Raw genomic sequence first — 27,049 nt, forward strand, 5'->3', positions numbered from 1 at the left:
ACCAGGTAACCTACTTGCTAAAGAGATCACAGACCCTCTTGAAGACTTCTCCTATCGAGTGATGCAGGTCAGGTTCCTGCAGAGAAATTCAATAGGAATTTTTTAAAATTTTTTGTTGTATGTCAAGTTACAGCAAAGACATTCAAAAAGATTTTTTTTGTGTGTGTTATTTTTCTTATTTGTGTTAGCTTCCATTTGAGTTGGGTTTGAAATGTTAGATTTCCAGATAACTGTGACACTGCTGTAGTTTTAAAACAAAGAATAGAAGTGTAGAGCCAACATTCCCACTCATTCACTTCAGGACTGTGAGCACAATGGGAGGAAGGCTATAGCAACGTGGAAACACCGCAGAAGAGGCCAAGACCAGAGTCAAGGCGGGTGCCACTGTTCACTCGTGCAAGCGCTGAAGCCAGAATTGAGTGATATGTATGAAAGGGAGAGGGAGAAAGATGCCAACAAATATATCCTAGCGCTTGCTTTTAATGTGTCAGTTAAGCATATATGTACTGCTGACAAAAATTAGGGGATATTTCAAAGCAAATATGAAGTGATAAAACACGCCCTAATTTTGGTGAGCAGTATATTTTGTGATAGCAAATAGCACACACTTTGTCAAATTTGAATTTATTCAATTCCTTTAGAAAGCTTTGCTGAATATTTGGCACTCTGATTATGTTCTGGTGGACGCTTTGGTCAGCTTCATGAGAAGCTCATCTAGTACCGTTTAGTTAGGAGGACTTGGGCAAGTGTTCATGAACAAATACCTCATCACTATGTCCCAGAGACCCGCTGTACAAGACAAATGATGCTTTTCCAAGGGCAAGGTAGAGGCGCGTCAGAACTTTCTCTGACGTGTGACACAGCTTTGCATGTATACAGCAGCGAAGGAGCCTCAGTCGAACATATTCAGCAGAGCACCCACGCTCATTCCTCTTGGAGGTGTTTCTCTTGTTCCAAGGGACACCAGTACGGTGAGAAGCTCAGTGGAAAATGAAAGTTCCATGGAGTAAATCTCTGAATAAATGAGTCTGTGAGGTGCAGAGTAATCTGTTTGGGTTGCACATAGTCATAAGCCAAAGAAAGTAAAAAGTTCTGCTACTGTAGTTGTGATTCCACAACCCATCTCAAATGAGTCAGTGCTTCCCAGGGAAGTGGGCACGGGATGGCAAGCCTTTCTCTAGGTTTTGCCCTAATGAAGCGAACTTGCCTTGTCCCCTCTTTCCTAACTGTCCTTCCAGTGGGCTTCCCACCATCACATCCTCCCCTGAACCTGAAGGAAGCAATTCCATCTCCGTCCCCGTCTTCTTCGTAGACACTGGCAACTGGAGTTTAGTAGGCTGTGGTCTCCTTTCTTTGTCCCGATGGGAGACCTGAAATGGTCAAAATCATACATAGCTTCTCATCAGTTTCAGGGACAGCTGTTCACTAACCACTGAGAAAAAATAAAAAAGATGACTAAATAATGAAACAGTCTAGAAGGCGACAAATGCTCTACAGACCTGTGTGAAGTGGCGAGGGAATGCACAGAAGGCAGTAACCCCACAGGAGAGGATGTGCTGGACAGTCTCTCTGGTCTCCCTGAGGTTGCTGCAGCAGCCCTCTCTCCTGGCGCCGGGCACTTGGGAGCTGAAGCTGACTTCTGTGGGCTTTATGCCTGGCTTTCCTTGCGCCTGCGTTTGGACAGTGGGTGGTACCAGCAGGGTGCAAGGGGTGAGAGGTCAAAGTGTTTGTTCCGCTGGTCCTTGTCCTGTGGGAACGCCCTTTGCTATTGGCCAATTTCCATCAGTTTTGACTTTTTGTTCTTCTCTACATACAGCTAAGCTCTCATTGAATTCTACAGTGGCTTCTGCCTCTGGTTCCAGACGGTTTCCCAAGCTTGCTACCCTCATGGACCTCCCGGTCTCCTGGTAATTTCTCTCTTCCCTGCCTGCATCCTTATTGCCCTCTCCTTAGTGACCCCTTCCGAGCGTGTCTTCTTCTTCCTACCAGGCCCCTGACTCTACACTCAATGAGTCAGTGAAAACAATGAATCACCATGAGAAAGGGCGCCAGATGCAGGAGCTCACCCAGCCTGGGTGCCATTGGGCAGGGAGTCAACGTGTTACTGAAGTCATTTCCGAGAGGAGTTTCAAAACTTTTCAAGATAAACCTAAGATATGTGCTGGTCACAAGGCACTTACCAAACACCATGGTCAGCTGGTGGCTTTGTTTTCATGTTTTTATGCATTGGCTCTCCGAGAAGGAGAGAGATAGTTACAAACAAAATGAAACGAAGCTACATATGTTTTGCCTACAAGAGCTGCCCGCTTTAGCTAAAACCAAACCAAACACAAAAACAAAAACAAAACAAACAAAAAACCAAGAGGCCCAGCTACATTTACATTTTATATAATTAATGAATTTCTTAGTATAAGTGTGTCCGTATCTAAATATCTCATGACACTTACTTATACTGTATTTTATCTGACAACTCTACCTACAGGACTTTTTACAAATAGTGGGCATACATGCCTCCTGATTGATAGCTTTAGGTGTTACAGAAAACAAAAGTCCTCAAACATAATCAGACATTAGCCACGGATTGCCATAGGCAGAACGTGTCAGAAACCATCAAGCATCCCGGAGGGCCACACGCTCTGCTGCTATGGGCTCCCTGGGTCTTAATATCTTTCTTATCAAAATATATCTGTATTTGGCTCCTCCAGGCTGTGTATTGGCTAGAGAAGTTGTGGAAACGAAAGAGTAGAGAGTACTTAGTTTGGCTGGAAGGAGGTCAAATTCTATTTCTCCCAGTGACTGGCAGTGATACCTTGGCACGTCATCGAAGCTCCTCAGGCCTCAGTTTCCTTAGCTGGACAATGGCAATGCATAAATGCTGTGTGGGTTGACTAGGGTTAGAGCTGATGCATGTTGAGTGCCCAGCATTGTCTGCAACACAATAGACACTAAATAACCCCCCCCAAACCTTTCTTTTTGTAACATAGTCCTTTTAAGGACATAGACTATACAAGACCAGTAGCTTGCTTTTATAGAGAATGCTATCTCTTAACTGACAGACCACTGTCAGAGTAGAGAAATTATGTAAAGACATAAAAATTGGACCTTTTCATGACCCTTTAAACCTTCTGATTGTATTATTATAAAAAATTATTGTCAAATTTTGGCAAGCTCCGATAGCATCAGCTATGAAAGAAGCATTTTACAACATGATTTCAGGTCCTGTACGTTAGCTAAGAGAGCAGTTAATTTTTATGAACATGATATTGCTTTGAGCTTTCTTTTAAGCATGATGTCTTTAAGTATATCCTATAAGAAAACCCCCTCCAACGTGTACATTTACAAAATCTATTTTACCTTCAAATCTTGCCAAATATCTATCACTTTTGTGAATTGCTCTATTTTTTTTTTTCTACTCAGAAAGGTATTTGGCTCCATTTCAAAATTTGAAAATCATTAAAGGAAAACAGTAAGTGATTACAATAATTCTTTAAGCTTTCAATTAATGTGTGGTTCAATTTGACAGAATAAGATAGAAGGATTTCATTTTATAGATTTGCTTGTTGGGGAGAGGCTAATGTTGTACAGATGGTAAAAGATGGTTTAAAAGGATTAAAGAAAACAAGAACTCTCTGAGGATGCAGTTCATATTGTTTTGTATAAAAAGGTTTTCTAGTCCCTATTATATTTTAAAAGAATTTGTCTTCGATGAAGAAGTACCAGATACATGGCATATTTCTGTAAATGATTTATGGGAACAGATAATAATAAATAGAGAATCCGCACACCAGGGTCAGTTCTGGTACATCTGTAGCTAAACATTTTGAGTCTGAGTGTTTTCATCTATAATGTAAGAGACGTTGGACTGGATCTTTTCTCCAAGATATTTCTTGACATTAAGATTCTTTACTGTATATTTTGTGCAGCGCAGACCAAGGGTTATTTGAAAGCCTAAATTAGCTGCAGTTAACAAAAGTCCTGAGAAATGGTGCGGATAGAGCCAAGAGTTAGTAATATCTGAAGGAGTCCAACCACGTTAGAAGGTGTCCCTTTGGTCTCCTTGGGTCACTGTAACTCTCCTGCAGTGTTGTTTTGTGTCATGGTGTCTGGGGACTCAAGCCTAGATAGTTCTGATGTTATTTTAGGCTGGAGAGGGAAGCCCAGAGACCGGCTCGCCAGTGACTGATCTAATGAGGCCATTTGCATGGTTTTCCGTGAGACTAAGCAAAGGCAAGTTTGTAAAACACTGGGTTTGCATTGCCGTCTCCATCTTTCATTTTCATATAAACCCAATAACAGTCTCGAAGCACCAGCAGAAACAGGGCACTGAACAAAATCCTTTCAAAAAAATCATTTCTTAAAGGATATCATGAAGCAGCAGCAGCAGCTATTGAAAATGGCGTGAATGCCATTTTCCATGAGAAAATTGAGCTGAAGAAAAACGCTTTTCCATTGGTGTTATCTTCCCAAATTCTAGATATATTTATAGATGTAGTATAGCTAGAGTCCAAATATTTGTATTCCAAATGAGCTTTTAAAAGATTCAATTCTTGTTATCCTAAACCAAGATTTCAATAAAAACAGTTTGGACTAGCTAGCGCGATTTTATGGTTCATATCACCGGAGACCAAATATATAACTTCAGGAATATATTTTGCAAGAGAATGATATCTCTTTTCATGTATTACCATTTTAAAAGCCCAGCACTTCAATATTTTTTCTCAGTCATCATGGTGGCAAATTGCTTACATGAATAACTGTCCAACTGAAATTAATGATCACTAGCAATGAGAATACGAATAGTCAATTTGGAATATAGCAGCACGCCTCTTTCTGTTTAGTGCCCTAGAATAAGAACAACAATTAAAACAACAACAGCAACACCTGGTTCCTGTTTAAAAAAAAAAAAAGATTGGACTGTAGGTTTGAAATGCTGACCTCCTGAGACAGGTGAACAGGAGGTGTTTGTTTGTGAGTGATGCAACCAATTTTCAGAGAAACGCTATGTTTGCTAATAAGGGCAACTTGTATTTTAACCTCTTCTTTGGCAGGCTTGGAAGTTGTGAGGTGCTATTTGTTACATCCTGATATGACAGTTCTGGAAAACAGAGTGCTTCGTGGCCCACACACAGGCCCAAGGGTGCAGGGAGTCTTAGTTTCAGCCCCAGGGAGCACATTAGTATTCCTTGGGCTTTTCAGGAATTGGCAATGCCTATCTCAGTTGGCTGGGTTCATAAAATAAAGACCGACGAATACTCAGAAATGACGTTCTGAGCAGTGCAGTTAAAATAGCAGCACCGTTCCTTCTCTTTGAAGGAACTTGTTATTTTTGAAAGTAGCATATTTCCCTGGATTAGCATTAAATATCATGTAATACCAGGGAGAACTTTGAAACTAAATGATCAGTCGTTCTACTTAGAAATTCTTTTAAATGCCACACCTGCCGAAGTGTCAGGTGTGTGCTCAGTGAGCGGCCTTGGGAGGCGGCATCTTTGTCCATCTTGCCTTAATGCTTCACCTCCCTGGGGGCAGATGCATCATCTGTAACCTCCCTCTTTATTAGACAAGCGGATAGCACATGCTAAAATGATTGCTGACTGACACATGTTGGCCATTAAGAAAATTAAAAACGTGGAGTTATTGCTTAATGGGTAGTGAGTTTTGGTTTTGCAAGATGAAAAAGTTTTGGAGTCAAGTGATGGTGATGGTTTCACAACAGTGTGAATGTACTTAATGCCTCACTTAACAGCAGTTAAGTGGCACATTTTATCTTATGTATATTTTAACACAAAATGATGGTGTTATTAAGGGGAAGAAAATGATAAAAGGGAAACAGACATAATTTCTTGTTTCAATTCACAATTGTAGATTTGTTTTCTCTTTTCTTGTTTTTTTTTTTTTTGTTAACATCCAAATGACTTTGCTGACACCAAGCCATTAAGATCCGTCACAACAGTATAGTATATAGCCTGAAAATGTGTCCAGTTTTTTTGACTGAGTTGGAAGTTTCTTATTTTCTTAGCTGATTTGATACAAAGAAAGAGAAAGGGAGGGAGATATGGAGGGAGGAAGAGAGAGAGGGAGGGAGAGAGGGAGAGAGAGAGAGAGAGAGAGAGAGAGGAGAAAGAGATTAGAAAATGAACAAGAATGTATTTATTATAGGATTACTGTATGCAAGCCAGAGCATATGGATGGAGATTCCTGACTTGTAGCTCCAGAATCACTACTAAGACCAGCATCGTCTTTCCGAAATCACTCTGGGGTCATGTCCAGCTCTTAGTATGCTTTTCAGATATAGAGGCAGATGCCAGGAAATTCTGAATTGACCAGAGAATTGTGATCAAATGATGGGAACAACACCAATGGAGTCTAGAAATTGATATTCTTAAATCTGGTAAGGAAATGCGAATGACAACAACAAAACCCCCTCTAATGTTTCCAGTGATAAATCTTTCTGATATGATTAATCTTCCTTATTTTAACTGTTCTGGAAAACCTACTCTGTACATGTTAATGTTTTCCCCATGCGCCATTCAAGGCAATAGCTATATACATTTAATTTGCATAGTGGCTGTAATTACATAACAGTGTATGGAACAAAAATTAATGCTCATTTTTTTTCCTCTAAATTTATTTGGTGTTCTTAGGACATAAAATTCTGGCATGTTAAAATATAAAAGATGTTTTTTTTTGCATTTTTAAAACGATTGAAATGAAATAAAAAAGCAATAATGAGTCAAAGATGTTGGCTTCTTATGAACAAAGCCATGCTAGTTTTGAATAGTTAGAATTTTAACACAACAGTCAAATGTAATAACTACTGCTTATTCTTTTGGGAAAAAAGAATAACTAAGTGAATGTCTTTCATTAATAATCTTTAAAATACATGAACTAAACTTGTAGCTTTGATTAGGTGTTAGTGGGATGCCTGAAGTAGATATCCTTGTGTGAACCAGCCAGTAGATGCTCATTTACATGCGACCTTAGAGAATAGGTATTGCTGATTTTGTGTATCGTATGAAAGACCAAGTAATTTGTGGAATAAGAAGACTGGAATGAATGGCTAGAAACTAGACAGTCTTTTTAGAGGGCAGTTTTGACTTGAATGCGTCCCTGTGGCAAGTGACAGGCACTGTGTCATGACATCCTGACTTACTAGACAGTTCCCTTCAATGAAAAGTTTAGTGCAAAATAGAGCATGGACCCTCGAGTCAGAAACAGACCTGCGGGGCTCGTGTCGTAACCACTGGCGCATCACTGTTTTTGAACAATACAGTCAGTATGGTTGGTTTTCTTTCCCTCTCTTTTTGTTTATATTTACCTTTAAAAACATCACTGTTGCTAATAGCCATGGCCTATTTATAACCATATCAAAATAACAGATTATGTCATAGCTAAGTGGCAGTTGACCACAAAATAGGAGTAGAATCTAGGCCTTCCCATCAAGCATAGAAAACCAGAAAACTACAATTTAGGCCCTGCCCAATGTATGTTATATTTATGGTCGAGAGAAAAGAGAAATTTGGAATCGTGATCATAGATGTAAATTGGCACCCCTTGGCAAGAAAACACTGGAATTGACATTTTACAAAACCGGGCGTGAATTATAGAAAGATGCATGGATTAAAGGTAAGCACAGTGGATTCTATTCCAGTTTGGCCTAATTATCTACAACAGCCATTATTGTAAGCATGTAAAAAATGAAGGGTAGCACTGTTTTCTTGGAAACGTTGATACAGGAAATTTTACAGCAAGGTAAACATAAAGGCGGCTTTTTTCATTTGAAGATGGTTAATAGTTAAATGTGTTGAGGCCTCAAACTTCATTCAAAGCATTTTTCTCCTTATTTTTTATTTCATTTAATGTTTAAAATATCTCTATGCAGTTGCTCCGTTTATTATCATTCCCTTTTGACGGGAAGTAAAGGAATAAGAGGTCATTGCATTGCCCAGTCCTTCAGTTAGCGAGAGGCGGGGCTGGAATCTGGACGCAGACGATCTGGCTCTGAGCCAGCCGGTTGGACCACTGCTGCTGCTATCCCTGCTTCTCCTCTGCATATGGAACAGGCCGTCCCAGAACCAATGCACCCAAAGACATCAGCTTCCAGAGAAGATTCGATCCTCAAAGGAAAGACTCAGAAGCTATATGTTCAGGTTGGAATGCCATCCCCCCACCCAGTTTTATTGAGATATAATTGACCCATAGCACTGTGTAAGTTTAACATGTACAGCATAATGGTTTGGCCTAAAAAAAAGGAAACAGATTTTTTTTTTCTTGCGGTGAGAACTGTTAATATCTTAGCAACTTCCATATGTACCATCCCACAGTGTTAACTATAGTCTTCATGTTGTATATTACCTCCCTAGTACTTATCTTACAACTGGAAGTTACCTTTAACTGTATGTGATTTCCCATCTTCCCACATCCCTTTCCTTTGCTAATCATAATTTGCTATCCTTTTTTATGAGTTAGTTTATTTTTTTCTTCCTTCCTTCTTTCTTTTTCTTTTTCTTTTTTTTTTAGATTCCATCTATAACTGATATGAGACAAAAACTATGTTTTTCTCTGTCTGAGTTATTTCACTTATCATAATGCCCTTAAGGTCCATCCATGTAAATGGCGGAATATCCTACCTTTTCATGGCTGAATAATATTCCATTGGGTATACAGATATACCACACCTTCTTTATCCATTTATTCACCGATGGACACTTACGGTGTTTTCATGTCCTGGCTATTTTAAATAATGCTGCTATGAACACGTGGGTGCAGCTATGTCTTCAAAATAATGTTTCTGTTTTCTTTAATATATTCCCAGAAATGGAATTGCTAGTTTATGTAGTAGTTCTATTTTTAGGTTTTTGAGGAAATGCCACACCGTTTTCTTTGGTAGCTGTACCAACTTACACTCCCACTAATAGTGCACAAGATTTCTCCTTCTTCCACATTTTTACCAGCATTTGTTATCTCTTGTTTTTTGTTTTTGCTGTGGCAATAGGCATAGAATGTCATTCTGAAAGCTAAAATACAAAGGTAATTGGCTCATCATCTGAAGTCTGTATTAAAAACCCTGTAGTAAATAATAAATATCCCAGCTCAGACTCCAGGCATCTTCCTAGTGAGAAGATAGTGGAGATTGGCTTAGAATTCATTGTTCTTATATCAAATTAAATATGGTTAGAAAGTTTAGATCTTTGTTATTGAAGGGTAGGGTGCCAGTCACTTCTCACAAATCCCCCACTTGACTGCAGTAAGCTTGGTGAGATCAGTGTCAAGGTTTTGTCTTCCAGGATAAATACAACCAGGTGAACATCATCTTTTAGATATTTGCATTATTTTGTGTCATGTTAAATACGTCATGTCTCTGAGATCCAGTTTCTTTTTTTTTTTTTTTTTTTTTTCATTTTTCTGAAGCTGGAAACAGGGAGAGACAGTCAGACAGACTCCCGCATGCGCCCGACCGGGATCCACCCGGCACGCCCACCAGGGGCCACGCTCTGCCCACCAGGGGGCGGTGCTCTACCCATCCTGGGCGTCGCCATGTTGCGACCAGAGCCACTCTAGCGCCTGAGGCAGAGGCCACAGAGCCATCCCCAGCGCCCGGGCCATCTTTGCTCCAATGGAGCCTTGGCTGCGGGAGGGGAAGAGAGAGAGAGGAAGCGCGGCGGAGGGGTGGAGAAGCAAATGGGCGCTTCTCCTGTGTGCCCTGGCCGGGAATCGAACCCGGGTCCTCCGCACGCTAGGCCGACGCTCTACCGCTGAGCCAAGAGATCCAGTTTCTTAACCCCTATAATGAAGGGTTAGCCCCCAAAAGCCATTTTAATCACCAACATTCTTGATTCCAAGGCATAGTGGGAATCGGAACCTGTTTGGGTTGTCCGAAATGGTTCTTCTCATCTTGGACATGGACGTTTACTTAGAGTTCCGACCTGGAATCACATAAAAAAAAACCAAGTCTAATTACCCATGTCTACCCGTACCTCCTCCATGTTTGTTGGGCATGAAAACGTGGGGTAATTTTCCTGGCTAGTCTCCTGTGCGTACCCTCTCCAACCGGTGATGTGGGAGGCCAGATCCTCTTCTTAGGGGGGAAGAGCCTTCCAGAGGTAACTGATTTCTGGTTCCATCTTCCCTCTCTCAGAGCGTCGTCCCTTTACCTTAGGAAGAAAAGGTATATAGACACCCTCATTATCTCTGAACAACAGGACTTACTGCCTAGCATGAGGTAGGCACCTGCAAGTTCTGTTGGACGGAATAGTGCTGGGATATTGTGGCTCTTCGTCAATGCTGATTGGCTCTGATGGCGTCATCGCAGATGGCAGGAAGCCTGAGGAGTGGCAGGCAAGGTGCCATTGCTGTATGATAACGGAAGTTGCGTGTTGCTCCTTTCTGTTTCACAGCCCGGTGGCTACCAGGGCTGGCAGATTTGAATCGGGGCTATAACTTGATTTATCAATTTCTTTCGGTATAAGTGGTTCCTGCTGGGCTGATCTGTTCTTCCACTTGTTCCTCTGGCATCTGCCCCTGTGGAAGGGACCCCTCAACACAGCACATCTGCTGTAGCCTCATGGATTCTCCTGCTGTCTTGGATCTGTGTGTGACGCAGAGTCCTTTTGTGTGGAAACCACCCAGTCCCCACCACACAGTTCAGCAATTTTGCTAAAAAGAGAACGGTCTTGGCTGCACTTGGTGAAATCAGGATGACATTAGCAATCTTGCCCTGTTTCTGCTTTGCAGAAGCAGTAATCACAGCTTCTGTACCTAGCTTGTGCTGTGGCCATACGGATAAGTCATGTGGTTTTCATGCTTGAGCTGTAGTGGGCATTATTTATTTGACAAAACCTTCTTTTAAGACCTCTCCCCAAGGCAATTGTGTGAGTCTTATCTGCAGTAACACAAAACCCTTAAACTGCTTCTCTTGATTGTCTATGTAGACACCAATTGCATTTAAGCCAAGGAGAAGGGGTGTGATGCAAAGAAAATTTTTTTTTGCTTATTTGGTTCCTCAGTTCTTTGAGTTATTGGTTGCCTCAGCTTCTTTTATTCAAGTTCTTTATTCCTTATTGGTTCGGGTTTGTCAGTGGCTATCTGGCATATGTATGGGGAGAGTAACCACCCTGCCTCGGTGGAACTTACCCTGGTTTTCACTGCACTGTGGATGAGTCCACATTTTGCCATCTTTGTTGGCACTGTTAGCAAGCACTTAGGCTGGAGCTGGAAGGAAATGCAGTTTGTCCTTTGAATCCCTTGGTCCCCTGAGATTGTGCTGTAGCAGCTGCACACATTGGGGCTTCTCGTTTGTGTTTCTAACTCAGGCTAATAGGCTGATGGCTTCTTGAAGAAAGAGACCACCACTCACTCTTGTTTTGTATGCCCACTCTCTGGCATTGTGTTTGTATGAGTGGATGGCTAGATGAATGAATGAATGAATGAATGAATGAGAAACTTAGGCCTAATATTTGATGTTGATGTTCATAAATGATGTAGGTAGATAGCCTTAGAATCTGAAGGGGTTTCATTCATAGATTTTGGCATGCTAAAAAATGTACTTGTGATAAGTACTATCTGTTCTGCAACCCTAACTCTCCCTGTCTGTCATACCTATGCTGCCTTTATTTGGTTCTCTTCCAGGACTAGAGTTCATGAATGGCCATACTGTCGCGGCCGTAATAAAACCTGACATTTCTAATTGCTCCAACCCATCTGACCAGCTTTCTTGAAACTTTCTTCTCCCTCTTCTAAGTGTCACCTATTGAATTGCTTCTTCTCACTGCTTCTTCCAAAGGACTCTTCATTTACCTCCCCAAATACTGACTTTGCTAAGTAATCCGTCTCTGCCTCTTTTGTCTGAATTTCTTTCCTCTCTTTTCTTCTGTTCTTTTTTATTTTATCATTCATCATCTCTAGACACACCTGTGTCTTTGGCTGTACCTTCTTTATGACTCAAGTCCATAAATCCAATTGCTGTTTCACATCTCTAATTATGTGGCCTACCAGCTCCTCAAACTAAATACTTCTTCAGTTGAGCCAGTTTTCAAAGATTAGTTCCTTCTCAGTTTCCTAGTCCTGTCGAAACCTTCTCCTGGTTTCCCGGCACAAGGCCTTGGTATCACCTCTGATTCTTGTGCTCTCATTCTTCCTTTACCAGTAGAGTCCTGCTGATTCTGTTCCCTGCCCATGTCTGTCCAATTTGCTTTTCCCAGTTCATACCATGACAACCACTTTATGTCCAGTTTCCTCACTCCCCGTGCCATTGTCAGCGTGGGCAGCTATTCCTCCCACCTCCAGGCTCTGTCCCAATCTATAATTCGGGTCTTTCAGGCTTGACATAATCTGTTCATCCAGAACACCCACCCCACAGAGAAACTTGAATTTCCGTTATCTTCCATGTCTATACATTCTCCTACTGAAGGAGACATGCTAAATTATTATTTTCTATTGTTTTCATCATCCATGAAAGTATATGAATACTTTCGTGTGATCACACATTTTCTTTTTCTCTTTAATTGCAAGGCCTTACTAACATATTTGCCTCACAAATTTGTGTTTATTTTTCAAGATTTGATTCAAGTATTACTCTCACAAACAAACAAATAAAAAAACGTGCATTAATCTTCTGGAGGAAGTTGCAATCTACATATCAATAATTAGAGTTTTAAGGGAAAAAGGTCCACCTTTCTCTCTTCTTGCTCTCATGGTATTACAAATAAATGACTATCAGATAATTTAATATACTATATTTAGACATTAGTCTATACGTCTGTCCTCCCATGCACCTGTGTCACAAGGGTGTGGGCTGCCTACTTTACCTTTATTTCTCTAAAACTTCATATGACTCAGAGTAGGCATTTTATAAACACTTGCTAAATGGTTCGTTAAAAATTTAGCTTTAGTCATTGTTGTGTGTATGGTAGATCCTAACAATTGCTTTTTCCTCTGAGTTCTAGGAAACTATTCCCCGATTGAGAAATAGGCACAACGAAGCAGTGTACACTATTTGTTTCATTGTTGAAAAAACCAGTTGATGAAATTTGGCCTAGCCTCCTAATTCTCACCCTCTTTGAACTAATCCCCCAAGGCCCAGGTGGATAACTGTGAATGAGAGAGTAGAAACTTGTCTCCTCAGTGAACAGTGGAAGTGTGAGATGAACCCTGCATATCGAAGCACAGGTAACCCAGGATGACGAGAGAGATCTCGTCAGTGTTCAGTGTCACCCTCTGGAGATGTGGACCAATCAGAATGATCATTTTTCCTCCTAACAAGAGAAAGGAGTATGGACGTGCAGACAGTAGATGACCAGCTGGTTTTAGGTCTCAGGATAGTCCTCATTGCAGCACTGGAAGTCCCATATCCCACAAACCCCTTAGTCTAGGCAAACTGGGACAGTCACCCAAAAAGAGAAACAAAGAAAGAAACTTTAATTCCCATCAGCACTTGTGAGAGAACAGAATAACTGGGAAAATGAAAAAAAAAAAAGATCTAACTATTCTGTACTTTAATGATCCAACTATGAATGGTTTCACCCGGTCCATTCAATTAAATATAAAGTACTCAGCCAGGTACTCTCCTCAATTTAGTGCCAGTCTACCTTTTTGATTTATCACCTATTATTATGCAAATAATTATTGAGAACCTGCCACAGACTAGTCACTCTTTTTTTCCCCTTCATTTTCAAGTGAGAAGAAGGGTGATAAAGAGACAGACTCCTGCATGAGCCCAGACCAGGACCCACCTGGTGACCCTCATCTGTGACCAAAGCTCTGCCCATCTGGGTCCATTCTTGCAACCAAGCTATTTTTAGTGCCTAAGGCAGAGGTTTCACAGAACCATCCTCAACACCTGGGGCTGATGCACTCAAACCAATTGAGCCATGGCTGCGAGAGAGGAAGAGAGAGAGAGAAGGGGAAGGGAAAGGGTAGAGAAGCAGATGATTGCTTCTCCTATGTGCCCTAACTGGGAATCAAACCCAGGACATTCACATTCCAGGCTGCTGCTCTACCACTGAGCCAACCGGCCAGGGCTGACCAGTCACTCTTTAAAGCCATGGGCCACATAGTGAAAACTCAGTATAAAAAGGCTCTTAGCTTCCCATGGGCAAGATCTGCTGTGATAGGCAGTTGAGTTGGCCTGAGTGACTCTTCCCTCCCTTCCCAATTACTTTGTGATTCTCTGCCCTTGTGTGTGGGTGGGACTTATTTACTTGCTTCTGATGAGTAGGATAATGCACATGTGATGATAACATATCATGGTGTCACTTTTAAGATTATAAGATTATAAAAAGATGATAGCTTCTGATTGGGGTGTTCTGTCTTAGATTAGGCTCTCCATGATGGAAGCTAGCAGCTATGTCATAAAGCAGCCCTATGGAGAGGCTCCCAAAGGACTGAGGCATGTCAATAATTATGTTGAAGGAACTAGGAAGCAGACCCTTCTCATTCCTTCTCCTCCACATCTGACCTTTCAGATGAGACAGCAACTCCAGTTGGCAGCTTAATTGAGCTCTTGAGAGATTGATTCTGAGTCATGCCTGAACTCTACAATAATTGTAGCATGATACATTTTTGTTGTTTTAAGTTTTAGAGTTGTTTGCTATGCAACAATGCGTAATTAATTTATCTACAACTGGGCTTCTTTTGTTTGCTTCTTTTGCTGCTGGTCTTCTTAACATAGTGATAGCATATAATAGATGCTCAGTAAATGATTGGCCAGTAAATGAATGAATGACATGATTGTTTCCAAACGGAAATTCTGCTATTTTAACAAAAAGATTGTAATACTTTTAAAGACCAGGGACTATGTCTTAGAAACATTATATTACTAGTGCTGCCTATGATAGTGTCTAATGCATATAGCAACTCAACCATTCTTGATTAAATTTGATATCTTACCTTTTTTTTTTTTTTTTTTGGATGCATAAAACCTGTGTAGCTACCACCCTGCTGAATTAGAATGTAGAGTTGGAGCTCATTTGGATAAAATTCAAGCTTGTATAAATAAGTATAATGAATACCAGTGAGTTGATCTCAAGCCAACTCATAACCTCATAATGTTTATTTCATTATATTTCCTTTTTTTGATGTTCATTACATCAGTCATATCTTTTACCACTTCCCTAATTAGAGAATGGGCATAGAATAGGCAGAGAATTTTGTGACTCTCACCCCCATAATTAGACCTATAAATGGAAAAGACTTCCTTATTTGAGGAATTGACTCAATTCCAAATGCAAAAAGACACAGAATTGGAAATAGTTCTAAATCAGGAGTTAAGAGACTTCAGTTTTTGTCTCAGTTTTGCTAATAAGTAGTCACATTGCTAGCTATCACTCTGCACCTTACTGTCCTTAATGGTAAAATGAGTGGGTTGGGCTGTTGTTCTCTCAGTTCCTTTCTAGGAAACAAAAACAAAAACACGCTTCTATGACTGCCTCCCGTGAACTAGGTTCTACATAACTCTTACAAAAGATAAAAAAATCATGCAGGTAATTTTTTAAAAGAAAGACTAAATTATTTGAATTTTTAAAAAATTAGTAATATGTACCCTGGCTGGGTAACTCAGAGGACAAAGCATCAACTCGGCACACCATAGGTTGTGGGTTTGATCCCCAATCAGGGCACATACAAGACAGTCTATGAGGATAAAACTAAATTGAACAACTAGGTAGAACAAGTTAATGCTTCTCTCTTTCACTCTCCCTCACTTCCTTCTTTGCTCTCTCTCTCTTTCTCAAATCAATAGAAAAAAAAATTTAAATTAGTAATTTCCAGACCCTATGTTGTGATTAAAAAAACAACAACAACAAGTCATGGGAGTCAAAATGAGTCCAGAAATAAGGGTTCTGAGAATAAAGAGATAGCTTCTTGGGAATTGTTAAGTCCCCAGTAATGATGTTCCCAGCCCTAGTATAGAAGGCCTTCTGGGTCCTGGCTGAATAGCTCAGTGGTTAGAGAATTGTCCCGAAGCACAGAGGTTGCCAGTTTGATCCCTGGTCAGGGCACAGACAGGAACAGATTGCTGTTTCTGTCTCTTTCTCTAATATCAATCAATAAAAAAAAAATTAAAAGAAGCCCTCCTGGATGACTGACCAATAAGATTGGGTAAGATTCAGTAATTGTCAGCAATTGACTAATATTTGCATTTTATCCCATGTCAACATTTCCAGGTAGGAGGCTCTCCTCTGTCTGGCACAGAAGAAGCACCCAATAAACATTAAAATAAAAGCTATTTGTGTTCCAAGTTCCTGTTCCATGATTCTGATTAAGCATCTGGCATATACAGTATAGGAACACTATAAAAGCCTATCAAATGCATCCTTTCTTTAGTCCTGACAGAGGAGTAGGATTGGAGATTTTGTAGTTGAACTTAACTTGGGTTTAATGTTATAGACTTGCAAAGGGCATGTTCCTTAATCTTGCTAAGCCTTAATTTTGTCATGTAGAGAAGAGGAGAAATAATACAAAAGTTATTTTCCTATTTCAAAGATTATATGAAAACTTGCCTGGCTGGGTGGCTCAGTGGATAAGATGTTGTCCTAGCATGCTGAGGTCGCAGGCTTGTTCCCTGGTCAGAGTGCTTACAAGAAGCAATCAATGAATGCAGAACTAAATTCTAAATGCTCCCTTTTCCCTGTTTCTCTCTTTCTAAGAACAACTAAGTAGAACAATGAGTTGATGGTTTTTTTTCTCTCTCTCTCTCCCTTCCCCCCTTCTATCTACCCCTTCCCCTCTCTCTTCCTTTCTATTTCTTTCTCTCAAATCAATGAAAAAACATTTTTTAAATGTAAAAAAAACCCCAAACTTGTGAAAACTGTATGAGAACAAGTAGAAAATAGTAAGTATAATATCTGACCCAGGCGCTGGCCAGTTGACTCAGTGGTGGTAGAGCTCTGGCCCGGCTTGTGGATGTCCTGGGTCCCATTTCTAGTCAGGGAACACAGGAAAAACACCCATCTGCTTTTCCCCCACCACCACCTCGCACCCCCCTTGTTTCTCTCTTTCTCTCTCACTCTTCTCCTCCCTTCCTGCAGCCACGGCTTGATTAGAATGAGTTGGCTCCAGGCACTGAAGATGGCTCCATTATCTCCACATCAGGTGCTAAAAAATGGCCCTGGTTGCAATGGAGCAGTGGCCCCAGATGGGCAGAGCGTCGCCTCCTAGTGGGCTTGCTGGGTGGATACCAGTTGGGGCACATGTAGGAGTCTGTCTCTGCCTCCCCTCCTCTCAGTTAAAAAAAAAAAATCTGACCCAGAATATGTTTAATACATTTCAGTCCCCTTCCTTTCCTTTTTTTTTTTTGCCTCACTTTCTTTGTTATTATTATATCTGTGTAAAACAAAGCAAGATGAAATGAATTAGTAATAATAGCATCAGAGTGCACAATAGAATTGGAAAACTCTGAGTGTATGCATATGTATACTTCACCCTGTGTGTTCCATTGCCCAGATACGATCTGGTTATGTTATGCATAATTATATAGAAACTTTTTATATGTACTGAAATTTTCTTTGATTTTAAACCCTTAATAATTAAAACCATATCTTTTATTTTGTGATAATTTTGTAGTTTATGTACATTGCCATATGTTTGAAGGTGATTCATTGGTATTGGCTAATAATGATGTAAGTTATTTTAGCTTTAAAATATGACTTCACTGAAATCTATGTAGGGGGAATTGTTTTTAATCTCTTGCTTCTAAGAGCTATTCATTGATCAAATTATTTTTATAATGTGTGTGGTAGAGGATGGGGTGAGGATGGAGTTGGGGGTTAGTTAATAAAGGAGAAATAAAGTGGTCTAAGTATTTAAAAGTGAGATTTTGTTAGATAAATAAATTTTACCAGTCAATACAGCTAAAAACTTGAAAACTAATGGTTCTCACCTGTCCTATCATTCTTGGTGTATGTGGTTGGAATCACCTGGGCAGTGGAACAGGCAGAGCTGATCTTGTAAACAACACTTAAGCATAGATTCCATTGCAGCCATGGATTATGGACCCCTGGTCATCATTACCATTACTGATGAGAATTTGTTGATGGAAAAGGACTATGTTTGAAAATATATATGTCTATTGTTTTATGGCATATAAAATATACAAATGCTAAATTTTTACTATCATTGGGTAAGCAGGAACATTTTCAGATACAATGTCATGTACCTCTGCTCTTTTTTGTTTTTATTTTTCTGGTTTTTAAATTTTATTTTTCTAAAGTGAGAAGTGGGGAGGCAGAGAGACAGACTCCTGCATGTGCCTGACCGGGATCCACCGGGCATGCCCACCAGGGGGAGATGCTCTGTCCATCTGGGGTGCTGCTCCATTATAACTGGAGCCGGAGCCGTTCTAGCACCTGAGGCAGAGGCCATGGAGCCATCCTCAGCACCCGGGCCAACTTTGCTCCAATGGAGCCTTGGCTGCAGGAGGGGAAGAGAGAGACAGAGAGGAAGGAGAGGGGGAGGGGTGGAGAAGCAGATGGGGCACCTCTCCTGTGTGCCCTGGCCGGGAATCAAACCCAAAACTTCCACACACCAGGCCGAAGCTCTACCGCTGAGCCAACTGGCCAGGCCCCGTAGCTCCACTCTTAGTTCTCCTTTTACTGACTTGACCATCAATCTCATGCCTTGGTTTACTGTGACTAGTCCCAACTGGTAATTGTTATGGTGCCGATTTCTGAGAATTTGCACTTGGGATGAAGGGAGAAGTATAGACAACTATTCATTATGAATAAAAAGGTTACTATGATTTTTTATCATGTATTTGTTTCTTAACCTGTAATAGAATCTGTGAAACCTAGGTTAAATAAGACAAGGGCCCAACATCAGAACTATAAATACTATGGCTTATTTGAGAGGTCCTAGTGGCTTCTTTCCTATTGCTATTTTTGGTAGAAACTATTGCAGAGTCACTGGACTAAGAAGATAGTACTTTGACGAGAAAGAAGAAAGACTAGAAAAGATTTTATTGACTCCCTGAGTTGAAGGGTTCTATAGCAAAGGTTCCCATTAGTGTCTGGCACAGAAGCTGGGTCGTAATCAACTTTTTGCTGGTTTGCTGTCAAATCATAAAAATATAGATAATATTATAAGTTTTTTTTAAGATTAAAGTATTTAAATTCAAACTGCTGTCTTTTGTTCTGAAATTATAATATTTCCTGCCTTTTTATTGGGCAAGGATTATTTCTTTTTAAGATGTAATGATAGGCATGACCTATGGTGGCGCAGTGAATAAAGTGTCAACCTGGAATGCTGAGGTTCCTGATTTGAAATCCTGGGTTTGCCTGGTCAAGGCACATATGGGAGTTGATGCTTCCTGATCCTCCTCTCCCTTCTCTCAAGAAATGAATAAATAAAATATAAAAAGGTAATGATAAAAATGAATGGGAGCCTTGGCTCAGTGGTAGAGCTTCGGCCTGGCGTGCAGGAGTCCTGGGTTCGATTCCTAGCCAGGGCACACAGGAGAAGCGCCCATCTGCTTCTCCACCCCTCCCCTTCTCCTTCCTCTCTTTCTCTTCCCCTCCCGCAGCCAAGGCTCCATTGGAGCAAAGTTGGCCTGGGCGCTGAGGATGGCTCTATGGCCTCTGCCTCAGGCACTAGAATGGCCCTGGTTGCAACCAAGCAAGGCCCCAGATGGGCAGAGCATCGCTCCCTGGTGGGCATGCCAGGTGGATCCCGGTCAGGCGCATGCGAGAGTCTGTCTGACTGCCTCCCCATTTCCAACTTTAGAAAAATAAAAAAAAAAAAAAAAAATGAATGGGAGCCTTTCAATATCATTAATTGGCAAATTCCATTGCATTTTCCTCTTATTTAAAAAGATTATGATCTATCAAAAAATTAGGAAATCATATCTTTTAATGATTTTTAAAAATTTAGCTGAATAATCCTTCCCCCAGCCTCAATGAAATCATATATGGAAACTTACTTGTAAAGTAAAGTGAGTGGTGGCCTCCACATCTGTTCCTCAGCTCCTGAGGTAGCCTTTTCCATAGAATATTTGGGAGTCCTCAAACATAGGTTTAAAAATTAATTAATTTAGCTCAGGTTTACTGAGGTATAATTTTGTACATTATAGTGATTTGATATATGTATGCAGTGGAATTCTTCCCATCTAGTTAATTAACATATCCATCACCACACTTTTTGGGGGAGGGGGGAAGTAAGAGCACTCAAGTTCTACTCTCTTAGCTAATTTCAAGTGTATAATACAGTGTTATTAAGCACAGTCACCATGTTTTACATTAGATCCTCACCTTCATGATCTTATAACTGAAAGTTTGTACCCGTTAGTTTTAGAAGCATTGGTTTAGACCAGGGTTTCTTAGCCTTGACACTGTTGACATTTTAGTCCAGGAAGTTCTCTGCTATGGGCTGTGCTGTGCACGGTAGGTGGTTTAGCACCATCCTATGTCTCTACTTAATTGGTGCCAGTAGCACTTACCTTTAACAATTGTGAAAACCAAAAGCATCTTCAGGCATTGCTGAATGTCCCCTGGGGGGCGGGAATCACCCCCGGTTGAGAACCAGTAGTCTAGACAACAGATTGACCTACACAGTACAGATATGAAGAGATTGCTAAGGAGTATTAAGTGATGGTTTTTGTTTATTTTTTATTTTTCTTTAGATTTTAATCTGAAATTCCATCACCTTTCCTCTGTCCAAATAAAGCTTCGACCTCCACACACCAAGGAAATGGGTGTTGCCGCTGAAACGCAAAGAGAAACAGAATATGGCAATGCTGACCTTCAGATCCCCAAGGACCAGATCTTAGATAAAGCAATACATTTGGAAGAATACTTTGCTGCCCTGTTTTACCTGACACAGGGGATCACTATGAAAACCTCTGGCTTAGCACAGACAGGCAAGAATTTTGGAATGGAAGCAATATATTAGAGACAGTGTGAAAATTCTTTGTGTATGGTAAGGGGGCAGAATAGAACTTTCTTAAATTTGAGATTAAAGGACACTCTGCATCTTTTTATCAGTCAAGCCGACAAAAGCAGAGACCTCTGCTGTTTCACCATGGGCGAGATGCCCGAGAGTAGAAATGGAAGTGTCATGGATGTTGGAATGAGAGGCCCAAGAACTGATCAAGGTTCCTGCACCGACGAAGACAGATGGGAGAAGCTCCAAGTTCTTGTGCTTTGTTTCCTTCCCCTTGCCAAGCGGGAAGGAGAAGTCCCTAGTTATGAAAATGTCACAGACAACAGTATGGTGGTGATCAGAGGAAATGGGTTCAGGGCAGGGTAAAGAGTACAGGGGGTCGCATATATGGTGACGGGAGATGATTTGATTTGGGGTGGTGGGTACACAGTGCAATATACAAAGCATGTATCATGGAAATGTACCTATATGATCTTGTTAACCAATGTCACCCAATGAATTTAATAAAAAAGAAAGATGTCAATAGGTATGCCAGAGTCTTTGTCCTTGCAGAGGATACCACACTGGGGGGTGTGGAGCAGAACCACCCTGTAGGGGTTGGCAGAGCCCCCACTTGCATCTCAACTAGTGGGGCCACAGAAGGGACTATGTCTGAGAACCAGACAGGACATACTGCCCCTGAGACAATTCTGTCACAGGAGAGATACTGATCAAGATTGAGAAATAGATCCACCTACCTTTCTCCACCGATGTCTCAATACCATAGTGTCAACTCTAAAAGGAGAAGGGTGGTGGGAGACTTCAGTTTCACTGAGTTTAAATCTGAAATGTCTCAGGAAAATCATGATCATGAAAGAAACTGCATTTACCTGTGATTAGATTATATTTCCTGCATTGTGGTGAATAGATATTGAGATAGAAATCTATTCCTTTTCATATACACTTTGCATATTCCCATAATATCGCCTGCCAGTAGAATGATCTAATAAGTTAAACAAGTCTTTCAAGTAAATAGATTCAATACTGAAAAAAAATGTATCTTTAGAATAAGGGCTAAAAGTACCAGCGGAATCACTAGTGACTGAAGTAGTGTTAGAATGAAAGGAAAAAGAAAACTCACCGTAAGATTTGGAAGTACTGAGGTCTGGGGTCTACTTTGAAATGCTTCAAAAAAATAAGATGGGTGGATAACAGAATGAATAAATTGATAGGTGATAAAGCAAATCTAGCAAAATGTCAATTGTAGATTTTATTTATTGATTTTTTTAGAGAGAGAGGAGTGAGAGAGAGAGACAGAGAGAGAGAGAGAAGGGGGAGGAGCAGGAAGCATCAACTCCCATATGTGCCTTGACCAGGCAAGCCCAAGGTTTCAAACCGGCGACCTCAGTGTTCCAGGTCGACGCTTTATCCCACTGCGCCACCACAGGTCAGGCCAATTGTAGATTTTAAATGGAATGTATATGGGCATTCACAGTAGTGATCATTCAACTTTTCTGCATATTCAAAAATATTCACTATAAGATGTCAACAGAACAATAAGCCTAAAATCACTGTGCTAATACTTCAGGTAGTATTTGGATTATGTTCATTATATAATAGCAGAAATGTAAGGAATAGTTTTAACTCTTTACACATATATATGTATATATATATGTATACATATATATATATGTTTACATGGAGATTTTATATGTAGTATATCAATGTGAACATGAACAAGCAAGGCCACATGAGCACTCTGCCTCCCTTGGAACAATCCAGCTGCTGCCCTGAACCCTTTAGTGCTTTATTAGGGTAGTTGGCATCATCCCCCTTTGCTCTTATCTCTCCTATTTCACAACTCCTGGAATTTTCTAATAATTGTACAGTAGTGCGTTGTGGTTCATCATCTTGACTTGACACTTTTTTCGTGGGGAAGGGATGTAAATAAAAATACTTCTTGCTCCTATCGGGGCCTTTGAAACATAAATTAGAATTCCTTGTTCTAATTTGCCGTTGACAAGTCTTAGAGGCAGAGGTAAAACAAAATTCTTGAACGAGCAAACTTGCTTCCACAAGTACAAAGGAATTTCAATAGTTGCCTCAGGGAAAAATGGATGAAACTGTCAGTCACATAAAAGAATTTAAGGTGGGGGGAAGAGAACTGATACTTCATCAAATGGGAGAATGCAAATGTTTCAGCATGTCACTGACCCCTGGACCGAATCTTACATTCTTTGAATCCCTAAAGATGAAGAAGATGGCTCAGTGCCTCCATTAGGATCTACTGGAAACGTGCTCGTCTCTCACATATTAGTTATTGGGAGCATTACTGTGCATAACAATACCAAGTCTTAGGAACTTCTGGGATGTAGCCATTTTGAATATTTGTGATATTTCTTTTAAAATCGAGATATAATTAACATATATTAAGATGACTAGCTCTAACTTCGGTTTGATGAATTTTGACAGAACTGCTATTCAAAAATACGCTATTTATGATAGTCTTAAATTGAGTCAAACCTTTCAAATATTATTAAGTATCTCACTGCTGATTAGCTGTGGTATGAAATCAGTGGTGGGTATTGCTCTAAATAATAATCTGAATAGTTCATGACCTCACTTGAAGTAGTATATGATAATGAACTTTCTTGAAGTTCAATTTGATACATTTCCTGGGGAAGAAAAATAGTCTAACTCGTTGACTATAAACGTTTGGTTTTTATAGGCTTTAAAAATCTTAATGACCAAACCTGGGAGTCTTAAATGGATGTAATTAATTTCACAAAAATTAAGCTTTATTATGGCTAGGGAAAAGTGAATTCCCAAGAAAACAGTAAATTTGTGTTGGGTTATTTTCACAGCTACTGTATATAAGGGCACTGCATCCTCTAACCCGAAGCTTATTGCTCTCATGGCCACTAGTAGCCATTGGCAATGTAACCTCATCGTCCCAGCACTGCCTGAGTGTGCCTGCCCCTACAGAGCCTCCCGCAGGTCTGTTACAAAGCCACGTATGCTGCTGATCTGTTTGGGTGTGCAGTGCCGGAATCCTAAATCCTGGTTGGTTTATTTGTTTGTGTGTTTGAGGGCATTAATCCCATTCAGGAGAGCTCCATTCTCATGACGAAGCTCCTCTCAAAAGCCTAACCTACTAATACAATGGAACTGGACATTAGAGTTCAGCCTAGAAATGGGGAGGAGGAGCACATATATTTAGTCCCTAACACTATGCTTACTGTTTCATTTGAATACAAGTTTTCATGGAAAAGGCCACTCATCTGGCCTAACTCTCCCATCATATAGGTAAGGGGACTGAGACAGAGAAATTTGTATAAAATTTTACCAAAGTAAAAGGATAATCCCAGACTAGTTCCATTCAGTTCAATAAACAGAGTAGGGGCAGGGGATCCTCAGGTAAGGACAGCTTCAACATAGAATGTTTCGAGTTCACGACGCTCAGTCCCATAAAAACTTAAAAGAGTTGAGACATGAGTGTTTCAGCATATGCCATTATCGTCGTACATACAGACTACGTGGGTAAACTAGTTTGGTCGCGTGTGGCGGAAGACTACGCAGTATTCTTTTTCTGTGGCTTAGTTGTGTTCTTATATTCTAGATTATGATTTTACATCTGTGTTAGGATAGGTAAGTGACTTAAGCTAGGGTGAGTTTCAACTTACTCCAAAATTTGTGTTACGTCATCGTCACAGGAACGGAACTGTGTCATAACCTGAGGATCCCCTGTATATCGTCTCTGCTATGTGTGTGGCAATGAGTGAGAAGAACAAGTTCATATACATACCCCTGGTCCTCTAGCAGTTCAGTCTACGAGACAGCTCCAGGTTCCTGATAACTGAGACGTGAGTTTTGCCCTCTCATCTTCCTGCTTCTTTAATCTGAGCAGTTCATACACACTGTCTCTCATTGGCCAGTCCTTAAAAGAGAAGACAATACTACATTCATTTCAAACTAAATATGAACAGCTTTGCTTTAGGCTCGCTTATTAGATTTGCTTCCCTGCTCATAAAAGAATAGTCACAGAGAACTGTATACTTTGGGAAGAGAGATGAAGGAAAAAGAATAAAATTTGCCTGAAAGCTGAAGTAAGTGTTGAGGTGGCAAGATGGGGGGAAGGCTTGGGAATGCAGGAGTCAAACTTAACCTGCATTACTGTTTCACCTACACCTTTCTAGGCTCGGGAGTCTTGTGCATGCTACAGCAGGGTACTGGGAAGCCACGTAACCCAAGAAAAGCATATGCATTGACTTTGGCAGGTAATAATCTTTAGCAATGTAATAATCATTCTAATAAACCTTAACATGAGTTTTATCATCTCTAAAATAGGAATTTCAATAGTGACTACTTCATAGAATTTAATTGAGACTTTGTACACAAAGCACTCGGGACAGTGGTCAGTGTGCCTCTCTGAAGCCCAGACTACGGAATGGTAACCAGACTAGTTGAAGGGAATTGGCTACACTTGAGGATGCATCCCAATGACCTTGCCTGGTCATTTGGCCAGTACATTGGTTTCCTTTGTTTATCATGAAGTCAGAGTTCTGGGAATGAATGTATCTGGAGAGATTGTCTCTGCTGGGAATCTTGAATTATTCTGATTTTTCACTTGCTTTCAGAAGTGGCTAATTCCTGGAGAGATGAACTCGGATGCAGATTATAAACTTGCATGATGGACCTGCCCATGAGGGGAAAACCGTAGCTTCCTGGCAGTGAACTTGGTTGAACCAACCAAGAAAAAAAAATGCTAGACCTCTGCACAGGTGGAGGTTAGTGTTTGAGGGCCATTGAACAGTACCCATTTGCCTAATGCATCATAATTAAACACCTGTGCTAAATAACTTCTTACTGATCCGCTGTGAAGATTTGCTGGGTGCTCAGTGGTCCTTGCCATCTTTCTATCTCTTACTTAGGAGGCTGCTCTCAAGGTTATGCTTTGGCTCTCTTCAAAAAAGAAAGTCATCTCCCTCCCCCTCTCTGGCAAAGTCTTACTGAGATGCGGATTTCAGGGCCTTAGGAAAGGACACTTAGGAAAGAACATTTTGTAAATGTGGGAACCATTTCTGCTTTCTCAAAAAACAGCAGTAATTAAAATGGATTGTCAATAGTAAGGTGACACAAAAGCTTTGTATTTTTATTCTTAAAACATCACTGATGCAGCAAAGAGAATGTCTGGAAATACAGTAACTTTTTAGGGAATTTGGTTGTACTAATATAAGAAATCTGCATAAACCAGGTGAACCAATACTGATGTGTGTCATAAGGCTCAGCAAAAAAAAAAAAAAAAAATTAAATTAAAAAAATGACCCTTTTAGATTGTCATGTTCACAGTTGCAATACACATCAATATCACATTGAATATTTTTCTTTCATCTTGAACAGCAGACAGCAAACAGGTTTGGCCCTAGGCTAAATTGTGGCTTGAGTGAAGTCTATCTTCAACTTGTATTACTTCCCTTTTTTGGTGTCTCTTTGTTCTTTAAGTAGTTCTTTCCATCAAAACAAGAGACAGTAATACCTAATGGATACTTCTTATTGAGTGTCTGTCTATCTATCTATCTATCTATCATCTATCTGTCTATCATCTACCTACCTACCCATTCTAATCATCTATCTTGTATTATTTAGGAAAACTGAGTAAGGTATATTTTTTAACCCCATGTTCTAAATGAGGAAACTCATATTGAGAAAGGTTAAGATATGTTTACCATGTTTTACAACACTTAAGCGTTATAGTTGGAATCGAACCTACAATTTGTGGGACATCAAAGTCTGCGAATTGACCACTCAAGAAGAGGTAGGGAGCGGGAACGATGGGAAATCCCCTCAGACACATGACGTGTTAAGTCAATCCTCCGGTTTTACTTGATTTTGTCACTTTAAGTGATTGACTGGGGAAGGCTCTGTACCCTCAATTCTCTTCCCCTTTGTCTTTTTTCTTCATCTATCCAGAAAAAATCTACAGCCCTGCATTGATTCCTGGTCTGGTCTGTAGAATAAGCAAAACCCCCTAAGGAAAAAGTCATCACTACGAGGTTGGTAGCTCAATGCTGCCATTTTATATTTCCAACATCCAGTGGGCCCTCAGTTCCCAGTGCTTGTTTCCTGTGCCCCAAGTCTGCTGCTCTTAGCGACAGCTAGTCTGCGTTCTTGTCATGCTCTTCAAACTATAACTACCTCTCAG

This window comes from Saccopteryx bilineata, chromosome 1 (assembly GCF_036850765.1).
Source record: "Saccopteryx bilineata isolate mSacBil1 chromosome 1, mSacBil1_pri_phased_curated, whole genome shotgun sequence".
NCBI lineage: Eukaryota > Metazoa > Chordata > Mammalia > Chiroptera > Emballonuridae > Saccopteryx > Saccopteryx bilineata.